The sequence below is a fragment of the Primulina tabacum genome, chromosome 16 (assembly GCF_025594145.1).
Source record: "Primulina tabacum isolate GXHZ01 chromosome 16, ASM2559414v2, whole genome shotgun sequence".
NCBI lineage: Eukaryota > Viridiplantae > Streptophyta > Magnoliopsida > Lamiales > Gesneriaceae > Primulina > Primulina tabacum.
This window is the reverse complement of record NC_134565.1, coordinates 27,082,463-27,106,113: the sequence shown is the minus strand read 5'-3', so window position 1 is coordinate 27,106,113 and position 23,651 is coordinate 27,082,463. Positions and strand designations below refer to the sequence as shown.

The 23,651-nt window shown below is 35.8% G+C and overlaps 1 long non-coding RNA gene across 1 annotated transcript in view; it reads left to right on the top strand.

Annotated features, from left to right (window-relative positions):
- Positions 1–799: 799 nt before the first annotated feature.
- LOC142529207 (uncharacterized) overlaps positions 800–23,651 on the top strand; it is a 73,071-nt gene continuing 50,219 nt past the window's right edge. Inside the window, exon 1 of the long non-coding RNA XR_012815850.1 lies at positions 800–899. This is a non-coding gene — a long non-coding RNA (uncharacterized LOC142529207). The remainder of the gene's footprint in view (positions 900–23,651) is intronic.

Below are 23,651 nucleotides of genomic sequence, written 5' to 3'. Positions count from 1 at the left end.
AGCCTTGGACCAGACCCTGGTGAAGCTGAGTCAGGGTCTAGGATGGCTCGGCCACAGCTGGACATGACCATGAAACCGATCAAGCAAGAGGGAAGGATTTTGAGCTAGTTTCGGGTGAGCTTCGGGTGTGCGTGTGTTGCAGTGTGCATAGGCTGATTTCTTGGGATGGTTCGGTCCATAAGGGTCCTAGGGTGGTCTAGGAGAGGTTGGTTAGGTGCTGGTCCGCGTGGTCTTGAGCTAGGATCGATAATTTGCAAGTTTGGTCCATTGAGGTTTGAAGTTATAGTATGCTGGAAATTCCAGCAGCTTGTGGCATCCTTTTCGTGTGTTTAAGTGGGCTGGAAAATGTGGTTTAGGGGCTGGTAAATTGTATTTTAGGCATGGTTTAAATTTGGGAAAAATTTGGTTAAGTTTCGGGTCGATTCGAGTTAAAACAGGGGCCCCGTTCCAAGTTTTAAAACAATTCGGTTAAGTTATGAAATGAGCTCAAGTTTACGTCTAGGAATGGTTATAAATATGTTTTGGGATATTTTTAGGAGTTTGGTAAGGTTCGGATCAAAATAATGAGTTTTGGATTTATCCGGGATTTAATCGTCGCACGAAACGTTAATTAAAGGATTAATGGAAACGTCTAGATTTAAGCTTAATAAAATTATGGGAAATTTTATTTAAGCTCAAATAATTATTAGAAATCTAAGTTTTTAATTTGGGAATTTTATGCTAAGATTTGGTTTAATTCGGGATTAAAACGCATTAATAGGTTATATTTAAAGATTAATTTAAAAGTCATAGATTTAAGCCAAATAAAAATATGAGAAAGTTCTTGTAAGCTTAAATAATTATTTGGGACGTGTTAGAGTTAATGGAATTAAGAAAATGTCAAAGAAGTGAAATTTTACGTCTATGGGCAAAATGGTAATTTTTGGGTTTCAGGGGCAAATTGGTCATTTAACACCTGGGGTGAGATGGTCCTGGCAGCGCCCTGAGCACATTTTATCACGTTTTAAATGGTTATGCATCATGTTTATGAATTTTTATGAAATTATAATAAATACGGTGCATGCTTGGTTTAAAGGAAAAATTACGTATATGCATGATTTTATTAAGTGATGAATATGATGACATGTTATGAAGCAAATGATTTAGTTGTGACTTATACGATGACACGATGACATGATGATATGATTGGAGATATCGTGAGGGAAAAAGGCCCCAGAGGGAGCCCGTTTACGGGAGAAGGCCCCAGAGAGAGCCCAACGATCGTATTTCCATTGACATGATATGATGACATGATAGGCTCGGGCTCAGTTGACGGGTGAGAGTGTCGCTGATGTCCCCCGCCGACGGGTACCGCGGTTACACGTAGATGGATCCATCGACTTACATGATGACATGATGATACGAAAGTCACAGCTAATGAACTGAATTCAATTAAAAGAAAATGTATACGTATATGATGATATGAGATGACATGCTTTAATATGATACGATTTTACACGACACGTATACGTATATGATGACATGAGATAACATGATTTTACACGGTATGATTTTACACGACACGATTTTACACGACATGTTTACATTATGCTTTTAAGTTCATGAAAGATATGTTGAGTATGATATTTTTCACTGCTGTGTGCTATATATATGTACTTGTTATTAACAGTGCAGGTGTGTTGAGTCTTTAGACTCACTAGGCGTGTGTGATGCAGGTGAGCTTTATGATGAGGAGACTGGAGGTGCCGAACTCTGAGTAGGCAGACCTGGTACGGCGACATAACCCGAGGACCCCATGTTTTCCGCATTACGATTTATGAGATTGAGAGGAGATAATATTTTCATAAGTCGATGATTTTAAGATTTATACTCGTTTATGTTTACGCATGATTTTGGGACGAGTTTGGTTATTTTAAACTACGCTATTTTTACTGTCAAATATTTAAGATCATTTTTAAATATTATTTCGAAAATGCGAGCTGTATAAAAAAATAATAAAAAATAAAAAAATTCCGCACTTTTAAATCTAGTAGACGTTACAAAGGATGATCGATCGCTAACACTATTAGATCCATGTAAGCCAGACATGGATCCAGGTCCAAAACCTAGGTGAATGCAGGGATGCAAATGCAAATATTACAAGCGTTTTCAATATTTTACATGTCTTCATCTTGTGCATCGGGCCCACAATCTTCCAGTCTTGATCTCCCACTATTTCAAATAATTACATTTAAATAGCCATGACACATGAGGGATACATCTCATGGGGTTGGAACATGCCATAAACCAGAACCACTTTAATAATATCAAATATTAACAAAATGAATAATAACAGTAAAATATCCTAACATACACCTAACACATTGGTCAAGGCTCTCGATCATCCTTCATGCTTTTAATATCAAATATTAACATCAATTTAATTAAACAAATTTAATTAATTGATAATTCGTGTATCTAATATATTTATTATTAATCACCATAATTATTAAAGAAGTTAATAAATTAAATAAACACCTTTATTTAATTTCAAATTAAATCAATAATAATTGATTTCTTGTAAAACTAAGTTTTACCATAAATAATTAAAATCATATTCTAATTATTTATTTTACAAGAAAATTATTAATTTTCCAAAAATTAATTTTTCAAAAAAAAATTGAACTCATTTTCATAATATATCAATTTGATCCAAAGTTTTGAAAAATCAGAAAATCACACCCTAGACCCAAACAATTCAAGCCCATCATCCAGAACGATTCCCGAGACACTCCCGTGCAATCGCCCAAGCTGCCCGCCCGCTGCCTGATCGTATCGGGCAGGTTGCAAGCAGCTTGGGCGAATAGTGCGCGCAGCGTGCAGACTCTCTGCACGCTGCGCGCGTGCATTGTGCGCCGCCGTGCACGCAGCGTGCAGACGTTCTGCACGCCGTGCGCGCGCTATGCGGACGCTCCGCACAGAGCTGCGTGCGCGGCACTGTGCGTACAGGCGCGCATAGTGCACTGCCCGAAACAGTTCCGGGCAGACTCCTTTTTTTTATTCCTGGAAAAATAAACTTTTTATGGTGCCTCAATTTTCTGAAAATTTTTCTTTTGTGGTTAGAAACAAATTATTCAATATCAAAACTATACGATTTAGAAAAACCTTGGCTCTGATACCACTGTTAGATCTCGGTTTTCTCGTGCCCAAAACGCAGCGGAAGTTTTAAAATTTTATTTTATTTTGACAAGCAAAATATTTGTTTGAGCACTCGTATGATTTTATAAAATAAACATACATAGGATGTTCAAAACTTTTACCTTTGGTGAACAATTTTCACTTTGCTCCAACTACGCCGGTGTAAATTAACGTAGCTCTTGTTGTAAATCACACGTACGTTCTTCAAATCTTCTTTCTTCAATCTCTTAATCCGGCCAACGACTGGATTGCTTGTTCCTTTTTTAACTTGCACTAGAAAGTATAGAAGGATTTATCGTTGGAGATTAAAAATCGAGATGCGGCATAAATCAAATTTTCTTTGATGGAGGCCGAAATTTTTGAGAGAAAAGGAGAGTAATTTTTGAAAAACACAAAGAGAGTGGAGGCTAGGGTTTTTCAAAAAATGTGAATGAATTATCTTTAACCCTAAGCCTAACACACACATATATAAGCTTAGGGTCCATTAATTAAATTAAATACTTAATGGGCTTAATCAATTAATTATTCTAGTCCAACTAGTTAAATTAATTAATTATTCTTTTAATTCCAATTAAGAACTTTAATAATATGTATGTTGGTCTTGTACTCCTACAAGCCCATTATACATATACCCATTACATTTAATTTAAATCCCTTATAATTTCAACATTTGAATTTAATATTTAAATTATAAAGTCAACTCTTTGAATTTATCACCTCCAAAATTTAACATTTAATAAACTCAAATTTTGAGTTTAATAAATTAAATCCTCAAATTTTATAAATTCAACTTCTTGAATTTACTATCTCATAAATTCAAATCCTTGAAATTACTTTCTTAAAATTTAATTATCATAAATTCAACTCCTTGAATTTACTATAACATAATATAAATTCAACTCCTTAAATTTAGCCTCTCAACGAGAACAAATGATCCAGTGCTTGTGTGATCCTCAATGGTTCAGGAATACAGCTAGCCGTGGGTTCACAACTCCTTGTGATTCATGACATAATCTTTTATTCGGGCTTACCCTAATTTTCCCCATTCTATATATCAAAAATTGATCATGAGAATGTCAGAAATCATATTTCTGATTAAACCCATCGAATGCCCCATGATTCTCTAGGTATCACTGATAGTGCCTGCAAGAACCAACCGATTATGATTGACGTACAGTACGGTCCCTTCATCTCATATATCCCGATCGAATCTGCAACCATTGGTTCATCGAGGGTTGCATAATAATTGGATAACTATGTGATACATATAAATAGTGACATCACATGTACCATTGAAGAACCTTCTTCTCCAATATACATTTCATACTCTGGCCAGAGATTCCACGCACTATTATTTCATCAGATCACATAGGATATCCACACCCATAGGTGAGCGGTGAATCCCCGACTACAATGCACTGGCTCCTATATGTGTTGCAACTGTACCCAACCTCGCCACTTGATGACTCTCCTGGAGCCGGTAAACGAGTCAAAGCACAGCCCTAGCATATAGAGCCTCAGTGTTGTCCCGGGTCGTAAGGACTAATTGCGTACAATCACAACCACAACCACATACTTATCCTCTCGATGAATAATAACCACTTGGAAAGTCCGAGGGAGGGTTGTTCGGTATAATCATCATATGACTACCCATCTGCATGTTTGGACATCTCTATGCCCTTACCAAGAAACGCAGTACACAACATCACAGATGCTAGTCTCGAGCTCAAGCGACCTTTATCCATGTTTTAGGCGGCTGAATCGACTAGGAACGAATTTCGATCATATAGTGTTCACAAATGAGTTTCAACATCGAATTACGATTCATTTGTATTAAAGTATAATCAAGCACTTTATCTATGCTGATTGCATGAGTATATAGATAAAATAAAATAAGACCATGAAAAGTTAAATTATATTAAAATAAAGATTGTTTATTACACTTGAGTCAATAAATTTTCTAGTCAACAGTTGGCTTGCAGGACATCTACTCTATTATAATAATAGACACTTGTGAAATAGAGTTAACACGTCATCCACATTGGAGAGAAGAAGATCTCTTACTAAAATAAGAGATGAGGAATGTCGAGGCTGGGAAGTAGGAATAACTATAACTTGAGGTGGTACAAGATTACTTGAATCAGTGTCTCTTGGGGGAGACTTTTCATGTTCCTCGACTGATTTAACTTGAATAGCTTGTTGGGCTTGCTTCTTTGTGGTATCTTGTGTCTTGAATTCAACTCCATTTTTATACTCATCAAAAGAGTCGATTTATTGATTCTAAGCTATTGAAAGACTGCAACATCGTGATACGCAGTTGGATTCTGATAGTCATAGTAGGAGTTTAGTATAGTAAGAGTTGCACTCAGCTTTTTTAGTTTGATTTTAGCAAGCATGTAATCTCTCCTTGTCATGGAAGTTGCAACGATGAGGTCTGTGCTTGGCCAAACACCATTGCCTCAAGCTTCACAGCTTTATTCAGTTTCTTCTAATTTCTCGTGATAGTACGTAACTTGATCCATTCGTCAAAGAATTAAATTTCATGATCAACATAAGTCTCAGTTTCTTCCGTATGCAGATCAATCTTAGCACGGAACTTGAACCATTCATCAAAGAATTCTATTTCATGATCAACATGAGTCTCAATTCGTTCCATATGCAGATCAATCTGAGTCTGCATAGAAGATTTTGGCACAGAGTCTTCATCTTCTTCTTCTGGTATATGGAATCCACAATCATTTTTCCTCTCTTTCCCATAAATAGTGGGATGACTCAGTCCCGAACGGGTAGTTTCGAGGAGAGGGTCCCGAATGACTATACTCTTAGTTCTGGAAGCTAATATAACATGATAGGAAGATCCAAAAGCAGATCAAACAGTTGTTATTGGAACAACTTCAATTGTTTGTTATGATTCACTGAAGACATGAATTACTGGAACATTATCAGTAGTGGGTGGGATTGCTGATGTCTTGGAGGAAAGATCAGCAATGGAGATTGTATTCTTTGAAACCTTGAATTTAATAATTCTTGGTTTCTTCTTCAAAGGTAAGGTAATTGGAATAGCAGCAGGAGCCTTCAGAGACAGTTTGTTCAGAATCTCTATGCAGATCAGCTTCCTTTTCGACTTTTTCTTGATGGATGAGGCTTGAGCCTACCCAAGCACTTTCTTAATTCCACCAGCAGAGATAAAAGAGATTTTTGGGCAAAGACAAAAAACATTAGCAGCACCCAACATCTTGGTCTTGCTCCAGTCTTGAGCAGCAGAGACTGGAAAACCAATAATAGTAAACATTTTGCTGATATGAACAACAAAACCAGTATTGTGTTTGGTTATCATGTTTACCAAAAGATTGAACAACACAGTAGCCCAATTTATTTTAACAACCGAGGTGATAGCTGCCATAACCAAGCCTAAATCCATTAGTACTTGAAACTCCATCTTCATCTCTTTCTTATTGCAGGAGATAAAAATTTCAGAATCAGTAGAAGAGAATTTTACTTTCATCTAAGAAATTGTTGATGATGACACCTATGGTACAATCACGTTTCCATGTGTCACGTGTGAGCGATTGAATTCAAACATTCGTGAAAATTTAACTCAAAAGATAAATGACTGATGTTTAAAATTTAAAGCAATGTGAAAAAAATAACTGACTGACAGTCCTTAAAGGTTAATAAGTAGGAGAAAATTCATATTAATTACAATATTTAATAAACTCTACTTAATCGAGAATTTTTCTGAGAACGTCAGCAAAAGTCTTTATTCAGTGTATCATTTTGTTTTCTCAGTGCAATAACAATAGATTTATAAACAACTAGTGCTTAACACACAAAATCATATATGATCACAAGATATTTAATAAAGATCAATTAACCCCGAAATATTTTGGAAATAAAAGAAACTTAATCTTAGGTAGGGGTATCAATTCGAGTGGATTGGGTCGGGTTGAGCAATAGTACAATTCAAAAATCGTCCAACCCGAATCCGAGCCAACCCGTAAACTGTCAACCCGAACCCAAACCCGGATCAACCCGATTAACCTGATTAACCTGATTTTGAATTTTTTTTTAATTTTTTTAAAAAAATAAAATTAAAAAATTAATATTTTAATTTAAACATATAATAAAAAAAATCTTCGTCATATATATGATTTAAATTTGAAAGTTTAATTATAGAAAAATAAAGTACATTTACTAAATCAAATAAACATATGTTTAAAAAATAAAAAAAATTCAAAATAAATATTAAAGTATAAAAATTTATGATATAAATATACAATAAATATTTTTTCAGACATATAATATATAAAAATGTAGGCAATATTTATTAATTATATTTTTAAAAAAAAATTAAAATTTTCGGGTCAACTCGGGTTGACCCGAACCCAACCCAACCCGATTATTTTTTTTGGGTCAGCTATCGGCTTCAACCCGATCTGACCCGAACTCGAAAACCCCAAACCCAAACCCAAACCTGATTTTTTCGGGTTGAACCGTGTCGGGTTGGTGGGTCATGTCTAATTTTGACACACCTAACCTTAGGTAATGATTTGATGAAGATATCAGCAACTTGTTATTCAGTAGACATGTATTCTAGTATGATATCTTATTTATAATGTGGTATCTAATAAAAAGATGCCGGATATTGATTGGTTTGGTTCTGGAATGAAACAATGGATTGTATGTGATCGTAATTTCAACAATGTTGCAACGTCCTGAAAATTTGAAGGTCTATATAAACCACATGCATACAAGTTATTAAATTTCATTTGTATTTTATTAAATTAATTTAATGCATTAAATGTATGAATTTTAACATAAATAAGTGTTTTAAATTCTTGGTTTATTAAAGTTTAATGTATTAGGGTTTAAGTTCCATTTCGCACTCGAACGAGGATCGGAGACCGGGGATAATTAGGAAAAATATTTTTATTCAATAATTATTATTAATTATTTAATATGAGGTGTTTTTAAGTATGATTTTTGAAAATGAGCCTTGTTTGGATATTTTTATCCGTCGAATTATATTTTTAGCCGGTATGAAAATTTTATCGATTCGGGAGACTTTTTGAGTGTTCGGGCAACATTTTCAAAAACGTACCTAAACAAAATATTTTTCAGGAGTGTTTTTGGACTTGATGGGTTTATTTTATTGATTAATGGGCTCAAAACCCTTTTATCCATTTAATTTTTAATTAGAGCCCATTAGTACTTAATTATGTCATCTAAAAACCTTCATTAGCAACCCTAAACCTATTTTAAAATCATTTGGCCGCCCATCTCATCCTCCAGCAGCCATTCTCACGTGAAAAAAACAGATCCTCTCCTCTTTTCAGCAGCAAGTCACGGACCCTCAAATTTTTTTAAGAAAAGCTTCCTCTTCGCCTCTCCGTTCACGTCTCGCGCGTAGTTCTTCGAGATTTTGATCATATAAAAGCTAAGGCACACATGTATCTCTTATTTATCTTCATCCATGCCAATATTATGCTGAATTGTAAATTCATGAGAAATTATTTACATATCTTGAGGTTTTGTTTTATGCAAGGATTTGATATGAAAATGCATCATTTTTGCTTCATTCTCACGTTTTCTAGCATTTGTGCAAGGGGACGCCGATTTTATGTTGCTAAGGGCTGTATACATTGAGTAAGGAGAGAACTTAAGGCTGGATTTGAAGCTTTGTTGGCTTTAGGAGAGGCCCGATCGAGTTCTTTGGGTTATGGCTTGGTGGTGTGTGTGGATCGGGCGATGGGGCTGATCCGACAGTGCAAGGGCTGAGTTAAGCCCTGGACCAGACCCTGGTGGGTCTGAGACATGGCCTATGAGGGTTTGAACACTGCTGGATTTAGCCGAGTAGCTGATGGATCAAGATGAGAGAAGGTTGGCTTGGTTGGTGCGATCTTGGTGGCTAGCGAGCGTGTGAGTCGTTCAGCATGCATGGGGCAGGGTGCTTGGCTTAGGTCGGTCCAGTAGGGTCCTAAGGTGGGCTAGGAGGGGCTGGTGTGAAGCTGGTCACGTCGGCTTGTAGGCTAGGATCGAAATTTTCAAGAGTTGGTGCACTAGGGTCTCAAGTGTGCACTTGCAGAAATTTCCAGAAAGTTTCGGTTACGGTTTGGGGGTCATAAGAGGTTTGGAATTATTGTTTTAGAGGCTGGTCAAGTAGAGTTAAGTCCTGGTTTGAGTTCGGAAAAATTTGGTTAAGTTTCGGTTGATTCGGATTAAAACAGGACCCCAGTCTAAGTTTTAAAACGAACCGTTTAAGTTTTGAAATGAGCTCGCGTTTACATCTAATAAATGCTTATAAATATGTTTTGGAATGTTTTAAGGTGTTTGGTAAGTTTCAGGTCGAAATTTAGAGGTCCAGGGGCTAAATGGTCATTTTGGGTTTCGAGGGGCAAAATGGTCATTTTGCACCCGAAGTCGAGCAGCGCCCTGATCACAATTTGACATGTTTTATTTAAATGTTTATGTATCACGAACATGCTTTTTATGAAATTATGAAAGAACACGTTGCATGCTTCTTTTTAAGGAAAATATTACGTATGTGAATGATTTTGATAAATGATGAAAATGACGATATTTTTGAAGGATGAAAGTTGGTTGTGACTGACGATATATGTATACGATGAGCTGAGGCAAAGACTCGGTGGACGGGTAATGTTGTTGCTGATGTTCCCGCCGCCAGGTACCACGGTTATATGTAGATGGATCCATCGAATAGAACTGATATAATTAGAGCTGATACGAAAGTCACAACCAATTAACTGAATTCAATGAAAAGTAGTTTATTTCGCCTCCCCTAACACTTGAACCCAGAACCTCCAGTCTTAAATACTCCAAGCTTGGGGGAGGCGAAAGAAACCACTTTCCAGGGGTGAGATATTCTATCTGTGACTGTGCATTGGCTTGGGCTACGGCTCATGTTGGACCATCCTAACGACCCATGACCAATAGTGGTGCATGGGTATAGGGGGAGGCGAAAGAAATCACTCTCCAAGAATGAGATATTCTATGAGTGACGGTGTATAGGCATGGGTTAAGGCTCATGTTGGAGCATCCTAACGACCCATGACCAATAGTGGTGCATGGGTATAGGGGTGCTTATCGGTTCTAAGGTTCCGGTTCCGAATCGGGTGATGCCAAAATCGGTCGGAAATGGTTCCGGTTCCAAGATTTAAATCTTGGAACCAATCCAATATTGTACCCGTTCAATGACTTATAGACCGATTCTGGTTCGGTTTGGACCGGTTCCGAGTTCCTTGTCTGAATATTATTAATTTTAATATATAATTGCTTTTATTAATGAACAATTTTTTATTTATTAATTTGAGTTGAAACAATACTGAATAATCATAAAAATAAAATAAATGAAAGATTGATTTTACAATTGAAAATCTAAAATTCATCACGATTTATTAAAATATATTTTGAATATTTCATATCTTCATCAGAACTTGAGCTTTGGAATTCATCGATTGCAGCAACAGTCCTATTCTTTTTTCGGCTGCAAACCAATCTCGTTAGCATGGAAAGTGTTTCTGCCTTTAAATTAGTTCTTTGTTAACCAATGATCCTTCCACATACTGAAAATGTTGATTCGAAAGAAACACTTGAAATTTGAATGGGTAGGACATCTCTTGCAATTGCAGCTAACACTAGATAAAATTTAGAATTTACTTTCCACCAATCAAGAACATTGAAATTCTTCGTAGTCTCAATATATTGGCTTAGACAAATTTGGATCTCATTGTAATTGGTTTTTGTCACCGATTTTTCTTTGAAATTTTGTCGTTTCAAACTTTGAAAGAAGTTCACTGCTCAACTTTTGCTTTTATATGTCGGCATCTCCTCCGGCTACGCACTCGGTTCATCACATTGTTCACTAGCATACAAATTAAACAATTCTTGGACAAAATGCACGATTGACTTCTTTTGATCGTTAACATTTTTCCGAAGAAATTTAGCATAATATTCAAAAAAACACGTCTAATCCTCCTTGATTTTGAGTAGGATCAAGTAATGTTGCTAAACCATGCAAATTGGATAGGTTCCCAATATTTAAAAAATTTGTTTTCCGTATTTGAAACAAAGGCACGCATAATAGAATCATCATGATATTCAATAAATTTATAAAACATATTGAAAAGCAAAAGTAGAAACATGGTTGAAGTAGGGTAGTTAATGCCATAAAATTTCTCGGTTGCTTCTATAAAAATTTCTAACAAAGAAACACATCTACTCAAAATATTTCAATCATCATCAGTTAGCATTAAAAATTCTACCGCAATATTATTGTAATAAAAGTAACTAAATCTTGAAATCATAATAAAGTATGAAGCAAATAACATAAAGAATTTCATCTAGTTTCAACAGGAAGAGGAAATTTTTTAAATTCAATTCTGTTTGATTCGTTTAGTGTTTTCCAGTCACGTCTATATTTTGTTTCACGTAATAAATTCGCACATAATTTGGACATATGCTCATCACATGCACATTTAACATATAAATTGATAATATGATATGGACATGCAACATGAAACAAATTACCATCTAAAATTGATTTTAGTGAATTTTTAAGATATTTAATTGCAAAAGTATTGGCACTCGCATTATTCTAACATGATCGAAATTATTTTATTTTGTATGCCATAAATCTTAACATTTAAAACATATCTAGCTATAGTGTATGTGTTGTGTGAGGATTCTAAATAATCTAACGCTAAAATTCTTTTTTGCATAGTCCAAGTTTCGTCAGTCCAATGACATGTAACAACAAGATAAGATTCATATTTTAAATTAGTCCAAATATCAGTTTTCAAACTAACTCTACTAGAAATATTTGAAAGATTTGATTTTAGTGTTACTTTATATTCTTGATAAATATCAAAACAATATTTCTTAAGTGTGTGTGTTGGAAACTTAATTTCGGAAGTTTGACAAACCAAGCGTATAAAGATTGAACAAATTGATCAAGAAGACTGAAAAGAACTGATCTAAAAATACGCAAATTATTGGATGCCTAACTGAAGATTATTTTGCAAATAAGACAACTGAACTAAGCTAACTAAACTATGTAGTGGACTAGATGGTCAGTTGGAACCGATCAGTTTTACTACAATCAGTTGAGAGCTATCAGCTAATTATATCGACTGTGTCAAACTGATAAAATAGTTTGACACGTCATCAATTAAGAAATGTAACTATCAACCAACAACTGTACAAAGGCAGACTGCAACATGTAGTGGGAACTCCGCATTTCAGCAATGCTACAGTGTACGATTGTCAGAAGGATATTGATGTGGCAAACAACGGATAGAAAGATTTAAACGCATTCGTTGTTATCGTTGGAAGCAAAGCCTATAAATGGTCGAGAAGAGCAGCTGAGAAAATATAACAAACCGAACTACCAAGTTGTTATTCAGCTGAAATCTCTTCACTAGCTTTCTGTTCATATTCAAAAGATTTCAAAAGCTCACACTTAGCATATACATTCGTAGAATTCAAGGCTATACATTGAGCTTACAAGCACAAACACATATCGTTGTAATAAGTTTCAGATCAGTTGAGAACTGATAAACTGTATTGAAACTAAGAGTTTCAGTTTGGCGTTGTTAAGTTCAAAACTAAAGGGGGTATTTACAAGTCTTGTATTGATCAAAGTCTTTTAGTGAATATCATATCTTTTAGATAGAAGGGTGACGTAGGAGTGATTAAAATCTCCGAACATCCATAAATCTTGTGCCTCTTAATTTCTGTTTTATTCTATCTGTCAGTCAGTTTATTTCCGCACTTTCATTAGTTAACTGATTGACATTGACATAACAAGATTCTCGAGTTCAGTTTATCACTAAACTGACTCATTATTTGAAAATGTGGTAAAATTGTCAAGTGTTTATTCAACCCCCTTCTAAACACTCTTTCACCTACCAACCGATCCTATCAGTGTGTCTAGAAATATTGTGAAAACCAGGTTTAATAATGCTGGTAAATTCAAAAAAACATTCTTACTCAGCTATTATTAAAGGTTGACAACATTTGGTAACAAACTTTACGATGGCTTTTTGAGAAATTTCTTTTGTAATTTTGAAAGCTTTACCGCTTGAAGGATTAGTTTGTTGTTGTGTTGGTTCCCTACCGAATAGTTGTAAAGTATCAGGGTCAAGTTTATGTAACTTAACTAAATATTTTTTTCAAAATGCCGGTACCACTGGAACCACCACCCGTTTTGTAAGAATATCTCATTTTGAAAATTTTACATATGGCAAAAGAGTTATTCGTACCTTTTTGTTCAATATCGAAGTGATCCTAAACTTTACTTCGCTTTTCATGGGCTGTCGTCGTGCTCGTTGATATTGTGTTGCTTGCTCGGGTAGACAATGGCGTCCCTACATCTTTGTTGGGGAGTTCCATGGCTTCTTCATCCTCGTGGCCAGGTTCGACTTCATCAAAGTCGGGGATGTAGCCAAAATTTTCACCAAAGTCGGAAGCATATTCGCCTCTTCCACCACCACGGTTTGTCGATGATACCATTGAAATTCGAATTATTTATATTAGTAAATTATTCGAAATAGTAAATAAATAACAATAAAAAGAATATTGATTATAGATAAAATTACAACACAATTATTGATTATATTTGGAGAAATTATAGCAAAGAAAGATATTGATTGTAGAGAAGTGTAAAGTTGAGAAAAAATTAATGTATGAAATATAAAAAATGACATGTATTTATAGGTGATTTTTGGAGGTAAAAAATATATATATTTGCAATAAGGCCCCCGAATTGCAAAATTAAAACCTGCAGATTTCAATAGCCATATGCAGCCTTTGGGCCAACGGCTGCAATATTTTTTAATTTCGTTTTCTGGGTCCGATTCCGGGTCGGAGCCGCTTACGGGCCGGAACCGGTTCGGTTTTGGGTCCGATTCATCGTTACTGGATCCGGTTTCGGGCTTAACGGACCGGCTCCGGGTTGATTCCGGTGCGAGTCGGTCCGTTTAAGCATGCCTATATGGGTATGGGCTAAGGCTCATGTTGGTTCAGCCTAATTGTCCATGATCATTACAAAAAAAAAAGCGTCTTTTATTGTATTGACCATGAGCTATCCCGATCTTGGACTCTCTTTTAGGGCTTTTTTCCTCACGGCTTCCACATGTGTCATTACTCATAGCATTATCCACCACTGGCAGTGGTTTCTTTCGCCAAGTCTCGAACCTAAGTCCTCCAGGATAAGTACTTAGATTCATAAGAGTTGGTACCATTTGGGCTATTTAAAATACTTAACATTTCTATTTCACTCGATAAATTAAATTTGGCCCTAAAAATTCATAAATAATTTAAAATACATCCATTCGAAAAAAAAAATATTTCAATAATTATTTTATGACTTAATTAATTAAACTAGGTAGTATTTAATTATGGATAGAATTTAAAATTGTAGGACTTTAATTTCAAATTTGGAGAGCTTAATTAGTAATTTAAATTGTGAGGGGTTAATTAGTAATTTTAATAGGTGTTTTAATTAAACTAAACACCTAATAAACATCCTAAGCAATCTATAAAAGAGTCATAGCCCTAAATTATCAGACAACTCATGCGCAGTGCATAGATCACCGTGTCTTTAGAAGAAAGGGGAGAGTTTATGGATTCTAGGGAATACTCACACACAAACACACACTATTCTCACACACTAGTTGGTCGTGAATTTCAAGCTTAGGAATTGGAATTTTTCTTCAACCAACAAACTTACCCCATCATCACATTACAATCCTTGATAAATTTAGCCACTTTTCAAGCCATTAAACACAGCAATCCGTCTCCGTTCGGCCTCCGTTTTCCCACACGTTTTTTTGTCGATATTTCGTGTGTTTTAACGCAAAGGCGTATTTAAACCTTTCCTTTATGGATCGATCATGTTGTATACTTCATTTGTAAATAAAATATGCATGAAAACGCTTTGGTTTAATTATATATATGCTATAACTTGATTAAAACTCGTTTCGATACATATTACGTATGAACTTCTTCGTTTTCTCAAGTTTTTAATCGTCGTCTTCTCTGGACTAATCCTATGGCTTGCTGCTACGTATGGTTATGTTTTAAGATGTTTTCAAGTGTCATTAGGTGGCCCATGATAGGGCAAGATGCTGCTGGTGCAAAATAAAGGAAAACTAGCACACAACCGCGCATAGGGGGTAGCCACGAGTTTGACGTCTTAGGCTGGACCAGGGTGCATGGATAAGGTTTAGACGGGGTCTTAGGATCCCGGGATAGTCCTGGTATGGGTTGGTTAGGGTCCAGTTGGATGGAATTGCTGCTGGACTAGGGATCGTGACATGCGTGTAAAAAGGAGAAGCGCGACTGATATGCTTGCGGGTTGTGTTGTTTAGGGGCTGTGGTGTGTTAAGGGCTGGAACCGGCAGGACCAGATTCTTAAGTGGTGTCTAAGGGTCAAGTCTAGGGCTTATTTTGGGCTTGGTTCGAGTTAGAAGCGATAGGAAGTCGTACGGAACGCATAAGTGTCATAGCATCACTCTTTTGGCAGCTTGTGTCTATTTGGTTCGTTGTGCATGGTACAGGGTTCAGGCTTGGTGTGGTGCTGGTTTAGGGCCTTGACCTGTATTTTATGTGTGGGTAGAGTCTCGAGTCGATTGGTACGTCCTAAGTAGTTCTATTCAATTCGAGAGTCGTATGTGTCTGAATGCACCTTAGGGGCTGTTTTAATATAAATTTTAGTATGTTAGGACAGCATATCTGAGGATGATCCAACGAGGTTCACGATGTTCGTAAGTATGTATGACGTGCAAAATAATTATTTTTAAGGTATATGATTTGTCTTGTGGCCAAATTATGTTACGGGTCTGGAAGCCGGAGAACGGGTCCAGGGACCTCTCCAACCTCTTCGAAGGAATTATGTTATGTTAAGGAGCGGACATTCAGTCCAAGGTCTGTGATGATCCATGTCGACCCAGTACTATGGTTTAGTTTGATATAACTATTTATGTATATGGGTCACTTGCATTGAACATAATTCTACGCAAAATGATTTACGATTACGATGATGAGCACAAAAATATGATTTTATGAAATTGTTTATGCAGGAAAGTCGCGTTATACATATTTATGTTTATATTATGCTATGTACGAGTTATGTTTAAAATTACATGGATTTTTATTACCTATTACTTTGCATGCTGAGTCATTAAACTCACTAAACTTGATCGATGCAAATGATGTAGTCGAGGATACGGGAGACGGTAACCAGTGAGAAGGCTCGGACTGTTGGCAGTGCAAACCCGAGTACCTTGTATTTCACGAGTTTGATTATACACATTTTAAAAATATTTACTCTTCTTTTATTGCACAGGTTTTGGTGACTAGTATGACAAATTTTAATATTATGTTAGACTTTCTCAAATTATGGTAGATGTTTTTAACTTGGATTTTTTGTTGTGGTTTTCAAATGATGGAGGTTTAATATTAACTTTATTTTAAGTACTACTGGTGACTGTGATTTATTTTACGAATTATATTTATAACAAATTATTTAATAAGAAAATTTTAAATTTTCCGCAAATATTAAAGTAGTAGTATTTTAATACACGGTTCGTCACATTATCGTCGATCTAAATTTATATAATTTAGGCATTTATGTCATAATCATTGTTTATCCGTCGATGATGCAACGAAACAAGTAGGATTAACATTTTACGCATATTATTAGTCTACCTTTAGAATTGTCACTAAAAGTAATTTTAGTCTGCTGCATTTGATAAGTTCTGTTAGCAGATTTATTTGCCCAGACATATGTTTGAGCATCCACTATCTAGATATCATGTTGATTTTCGGATATTATTAGATCTCTTGTTTCCTTTTAAACACAAAGTTGATTAACTGGTATATAGTCTATTTGGATCCAAATTGGATTAGTCATTTAGAAACCCACATTTGTACGATCCTGAAAGATTTTGTACTTCGAGCATCCTATAAGGTGTGTGCAACATAAAATCTATTATTATTCATAATAAAATGTATTCTATTATGTTATTCTCTTCTGTTTTTCTTGTATCATAATCTATAGTCTTCAACGTCCGGAAAATTTAAAAGCAAATTTAAATCACATGAATTTATTTTAATTGTGAAATTTGATTAATCTAGTTAAATAAAAATTTAAAATCACAAATTTCGATGAAATTTTTTATTTAGTCATGATTTTTTAGACAAGTTGGTTCGAGAAGGATTTTCGGAGGACACCTGAGTAGGATGAAAGTTCTTTTTTTTGAAAAATAATAATAAGTTTACTAGAGAATTTTGAGGTAAACCAACCTTAAAATATTTTTGGGAAAAAAATATTTGTTTAAAAGGGTATTTTTATCCTAACTTTCAGCACATCTAGTTAAAAGTTTTAGGCACTTTTAAATGTTGAGCTAGAACTTTTAGTAAATTTTTATTTGCACTTTTAATAAAATTCCAGCACTTATACGTAGAAAGACAGGAGTGTAAAAAAAAAGATATTGATGATAGAAATAAATGCAGAGTAGATAAGGAAGTTACCAGGTCGAGCACGTGAGTCAGCTATTTCGTCAATCACCCTGTCTATAGGGCGCTCTGCCTGGGAACTCAACCAATAAGCCACTAAATCTTCCTCAATTAGGAGGAGAAAAGAAGATAACTTTTTCTCCTCCACCAATTCCTGGTATCGAGTGTAAGGCTCCACAAGGAAGTTCAGGCTGGGTAGGGAGGCTGGGCAAGAATCCGGTCATTCATTTGGGAGGGGAGGGGAGGGAAGGGTGATGTAGAAAAACCTAGCTACCTTTCCATCCCTTCAATGAGGAAGAGATATCATCAAGGAATCGACTCTTTAGCCGGGCAGACAGGGAGAAGACATTATCTCCAAACCGGCAGACGAAGAAATAATAAAGAACAAGGGTATTAATAGGAAGGTTTTGCATTTGAAAGAGGATATAGGCTGAGGTCATGATCCGGAAGGAGTTAGAGTGGAATTGGTTTATGGGGACCTGAAGGAAGTGGGCCACTGTCAATATAGAAAAAAAGGATGGGAAATTCTGAGACCACTGTGAACTTGGTCTCGGAAAAAGTAAAGAAACCCTTTGGAGGCTGGTCAACCAGATCGGAGGGACCAAAGATCCGGATTTGAAAAGAAGAAAGAATGAAATCTAGGACCCTAAGATCTTCCTCAGCCCCGGGACACAAAATACTTTCCATGGTAGAAAACCTAGGAGTACTCGAAACATCAGGTTGAGGCGAGCTAGGAGTTCGATTTTACCCTTACCCTTTTGAGAGGCTCGGGAGGTGCCAACGGTGGGGGGGTTAGTTTTTAGTATTTTGGACTTCTTGAGAGGGTGGCGAGAAGTGGGTTTTTCGACAGAGGGTGAAGGGGAATTGGAGCGTGCTGCTGCAGACTCATAGCCAGGTGAGCCGCGTGCATTCGCTCCAAAAGTAGAAGAAGTGAAATTAGACATTTTTAACAGAAACAAAAGGGAGGAAAGCACTTACGGAAGATCGGAGGGGAAGTTAGTTGCAGAATGATAGATTAGGTCATCGGAAGAGAACAAAATGCGCCGCAAATGCGAAGAAGTCCAAGTGAGAATGTGAAATTGTAAAAATTAAAAATGGAGGATGGTGTTTATTTTAACTCAGAGGAGGATGATCCTAAGCCGTAGATCTAAAAACGAATGGACGAGCATGATGCTCCTTGGGAATTGTAAGGTCCAAAATTAAAATGACGTAATCCAACTGCATGCAAATCTAGGAGAAATGGAAAATAGCTAATTAGATAGTTTTAATTGCATAAATTGAATATGATGTGCATGGTTACATGTACAAAATTTACTTTATACACGAAGGCATATAAACTGTATTTTTAAAGGTTATTCGAGATGCGATCGAGGAACGCAGACCGATGGCTGAAAAAGGAAAAATATTTTTATTAATAATTATTTTTAATTATTTAAAATAAGGTTGATGCTTCATGATATTTTTAAGAATAATGAGTTTTGATGTGATTTTATACGCCGAGACGTAATTTTTAATGGTATTCGATTTTCGACTAAAATACGAATTTTTCGAGAACTTTGCTAATATTTTCACAAATTTTCGTAAACGAAATATTTTAAATATGCACTAATGGGCTTAATGGACCTATTTACCATACTAATGGGCCTAGGCTTGTGCACTTAATAATTATCAATTATTTAAAGCACAAACCCTCCCCATTATTTTCATTATACACGCCCAACACACACACAACACACACAAGACTCCCTTCCCCTCAAAACACAACACACACGCACAAAAGGTTGCAAAGGAAGCCACAATTCTTGCAAAGGAAATTCAGCCAAGGTTCTTTGTCGCTGTTCTTCGCATCTCAACGTATTTGTCGTTCGTAAAATACGCAAAGGCACGCCTTAACTACCTTTTTCTCATTCATCACACCATAATACATGTTTGAATTGTGTACATGAAAAAGATGTTAGCCTTATGATTATTTTCGTTTTTATGCATTAACATGTGAATAATATATGATTTTATGATTCAAAACTTATGTTATATTTGCGTGAAGAGGCTGTCACGCTAGGGGATCATGGAGGGATGTTTTTACACCAGTTTAAGGGACACATGATGCACGGTTAAGGTGGCACACGAACTACAATAAGCTGGAACGAACTAATTGCCTGTTTTGATACAAGGGTTCGGCTAGGAAGCTCACCAGCGCACGGCTCGTCCAGGGCAGGACCAAGGCTCGGGCCAGGCGTGTTTGAGTGTGAGGAAGAGTCCTAGCCATGCTAGGACTCAAGCACCGCAGCTGGGGAGGAGTCCAAGCGAGCTAGGAGTCCTACCGAGCCAAACGCATGTAGCTGCTGAGCATGGGAGTCAAGGCTCAGCCAGGGTGGTCAGGGCTGGGATAGGTTAGCTCTGGTGATGGTTCAAAAGGTGCTGGATTCGGTGGTGGCTTGAGGGTAGGAGTCCTAGGCGCAAAGGTGATGAACTCGGGCATGCTTCCTTGTCTTTGTGCAGGGGGTTTATGCGGGCTAAGGGCTGGTTCAAGGGGTCATGTCTGGTCAGTAGGATCCATAGGTGGTCTTGTAGGGGCTTGGCTCAAGGTGGCTCGAGCATGGCTCGATAAAATCGAGAGATGGCTCAAGGGTTCATGCTAGGGTTCGGTTTTAGGGTTTTAAATGTCTAAGGGTTAAAACCATGGTCCACGGGCGTTGAATCATGGTTCAAGAGGGTAGTTAAGGATTAAAATGCACTACGAATTAATAATTACGAAAATAAATAAAAAAATCATGAATTTAAGCTAAATAAAAATATAAGAAATTTAATTTAAGCTTAAATAATTATTTGGGATGGTCTTGTGTTAACGAAAGTAAGAAAAAGTCAAAATCGAGAAATATTACATCTAGGGATAAAACAGTCATTTTACACCTGAAAATTAGTAAACGTCTTGGCAGTGCCCTGAATGCTGTAAAATATGACGATATGCTTATTTTTAATGTCTATGAAATTTTATGATAAAACAATAATGTTAAAAGATATGTTGTGTGTTTGGTTTAAAAGAAAAACGATTATTTTATGCATGAATTTTATAAAGTGATTAAAATATGAAATAGTTGAAGGAAGTGAAGTAATTGTGACTAATACGATGATTATGATGATATGTAAGGCCAAGGCTCAATTGACGGGTGAGAGTGTCGCTGATGTCCCCGCTGCCCAGTACTGTGGTTACACGTAGATAGATCCATCGACCTTCAGCTGATACGAAAGTCACAATTAACTGATATGAATTCAACGAAAATAAAAACATATATGTATATGATGAAAAGAGAATATGATTATGATGAAAGAAAAATGTTTATGTTTATGCATGCTCATGAAATATATGTTATGTAAAAGTATTTTCACTGTTGCACGTGATTGTATATGTATCACTCATTATTATGGTAATGGTTTGTTGAGTCAATAGACTCACTAGGTGTGATCGATGCAGGTGAGCATGATATTGATATTGAGGGACTTGATGGTTGATCTTACTGGACTGAAGGTGCAATAACCCGAGGACCAACGCTAGTTTTCCGCACTTATGATTTAAAGTTTACGTTAAAGATTTTTACGACTTTTATGATGCTTTATGAGTGGTTTTTGAGAGGTTGTTAGAGTTAGTTTATATTTTGGAAATATTGCTAAGTTTAAGATTGGTAAAACGATTTACGATTTACGTTTTGAATTCTTTCTTTAAATTTTCAAATATAGTTGGTATGTTTTATTTTAAAAAATGGTGTCAAAACATTTTATTTATATATGTATATGTATCGGCCGAAATTATTTGATAGGAAAAAAATTCTAGTATGTTTTATAAACAAAACGAGTAGTGAACGTTTCAGAAATTGTACGAGGAATATGAACAGACAGGTACAGAGTTCACAGCGACATCCGATCTTTCGACTTCAAGGGCTTACCTCATGCTAACGTCAGCCCTACATCACATAAATTTCCCACCATAACATATTCTTGTTACTCGGGATAGCGAGTAGAACTCTAGCCCGACTTTTTATGGGAGAGAGTGGTGACACCCCGAGAAATAACCTGCATCCTGGTCATCTCCAGTATGAATTTAGGATAGTCAAGAAAGTGGAGCAGCCCTAACCCATGTTCAGCAGGAGCTGAGTTCATCTCTAAGCATAGGCAATAAGAGCCCGGGTACTAAAAGCCCGGGTAAGAACAAGTTAGAACAAATGCTCTACCTCCAGGATATTTACCCGGACGTTCCGATATAGATGTCATGTTTGAGCTCACCGGATGGGGCACCATGACTTGATCATCATTAGGAGATCGCAAGAGTGATGTGACTCGATCGAAATAGGTATGGGTTGTCAGACTTAACAATGTCAGTAAGCAGGGCATGGGCAACCATCCATCATAAGTAGCAGCTGGGCACTGAAACAAAGTCCTCATTGACCTTCTATAAATTTCAGGTTTGCTTGATATTAATGCATTCATATATATACTCTCTTGCTAAGAAATATTCATTCTCTCAAGAACACACTTGACTGACTCGAGCGTCGGAGTGGTTACGTCGGAAAACCTTCCAGCGCCCCACTAACGATCTTTATTATTTTATGTGTGCATATATTTCAAAAGCTAAGAAGAACTCTTTTTCCTGAGACACCAGAATACGAAACTATCTCAAGCCCAATTTCCCCGATCATCATCATCTGTGATATGATATCCTTGCGCATTCACATACTAAAATTGACATCAAACGCGGTTAGAAATCACACAACAATTGGAAGAATAATATGACCCAAGGTATAGCATCAATTCTCCCGTATTTAAATCCTATGTCGGGATCATTATTATAGCTACTTTATTTCACGTTGCTCTATTTATGTGGACCTATATGAGAAGATGTTTCAAGAATATGACTTTATATTCTTTGCGCGTGCGAGTTTATTTGATCCAACAATTTTAATTAAAATAAAATAAGTCCATTTGGAAAAGCCAAATTAGGAATAAAAATCGAAAGAAAATTTTTAAATGAGTCCACATTGTGATCTAATTGTTAAATTATCGATGAGGTAACCATAAAATATTTTATATAATCTAAAATTTTGATATTCAATAATACATAATTAAGTATGTCTCTTGTGAGACGATATTACGAATCTTTATATGTGAGACGGGTTAACGCTACTAATATTCACAATAAAAAGTAATAATTTTAGCATAAAAAGTAATACTTTTTCATGGATGACCCAAATAAGATATCCTGTCTCGCAAAATACGACCCGTGAGACCGTTTCACATAAGTTTTTGCCTACATAATTTTAAAAATTGTACTAAATATTTTAATTTCAACTCCTAAAATCATCATTATTCTAAAATACATAAAATTATCGGATGATTAATTTTAAAAACCTACAAATCATATTCACAATTAACATTTTGAACAATTAAATTCGTAAGCAAAAACTTGTTTAAGACGATCTCACGAGTCATATTTTGTGAGACGGATCTCTTATTTGGATCATCAATGAAAAATTATTACTTTTTTATACTAAGAGTATTACTTTTTATTGTGAATATCGGTAAGATTGACTCGTCTCACAGATAAAAGGTTCATGAGTCCGTATCACAAAAACCTACTCAAATTCGTAAATCCACATTTAATCTGTTTTAAATTTCAGTTATGTGATTTACGATTAACCCTGGCGTGAATCTTTTATATATATATACAGTTATGTGATTTATGATTAACCCTGGCGTGAATCTTATATATATATATATATATATATTCTTTTCCATATATAATCAGTTTTAAATTTCAGTTAAGTGATTTATGATTAACCCTTGCGGGAATCTTTTATAGTGGAGCCACTTACCAGTAAGCGAAACATGTACCAGCCCAAGCACTATATTAATCACCCATTATTCCATTAAAGAAAAAGAAAAAG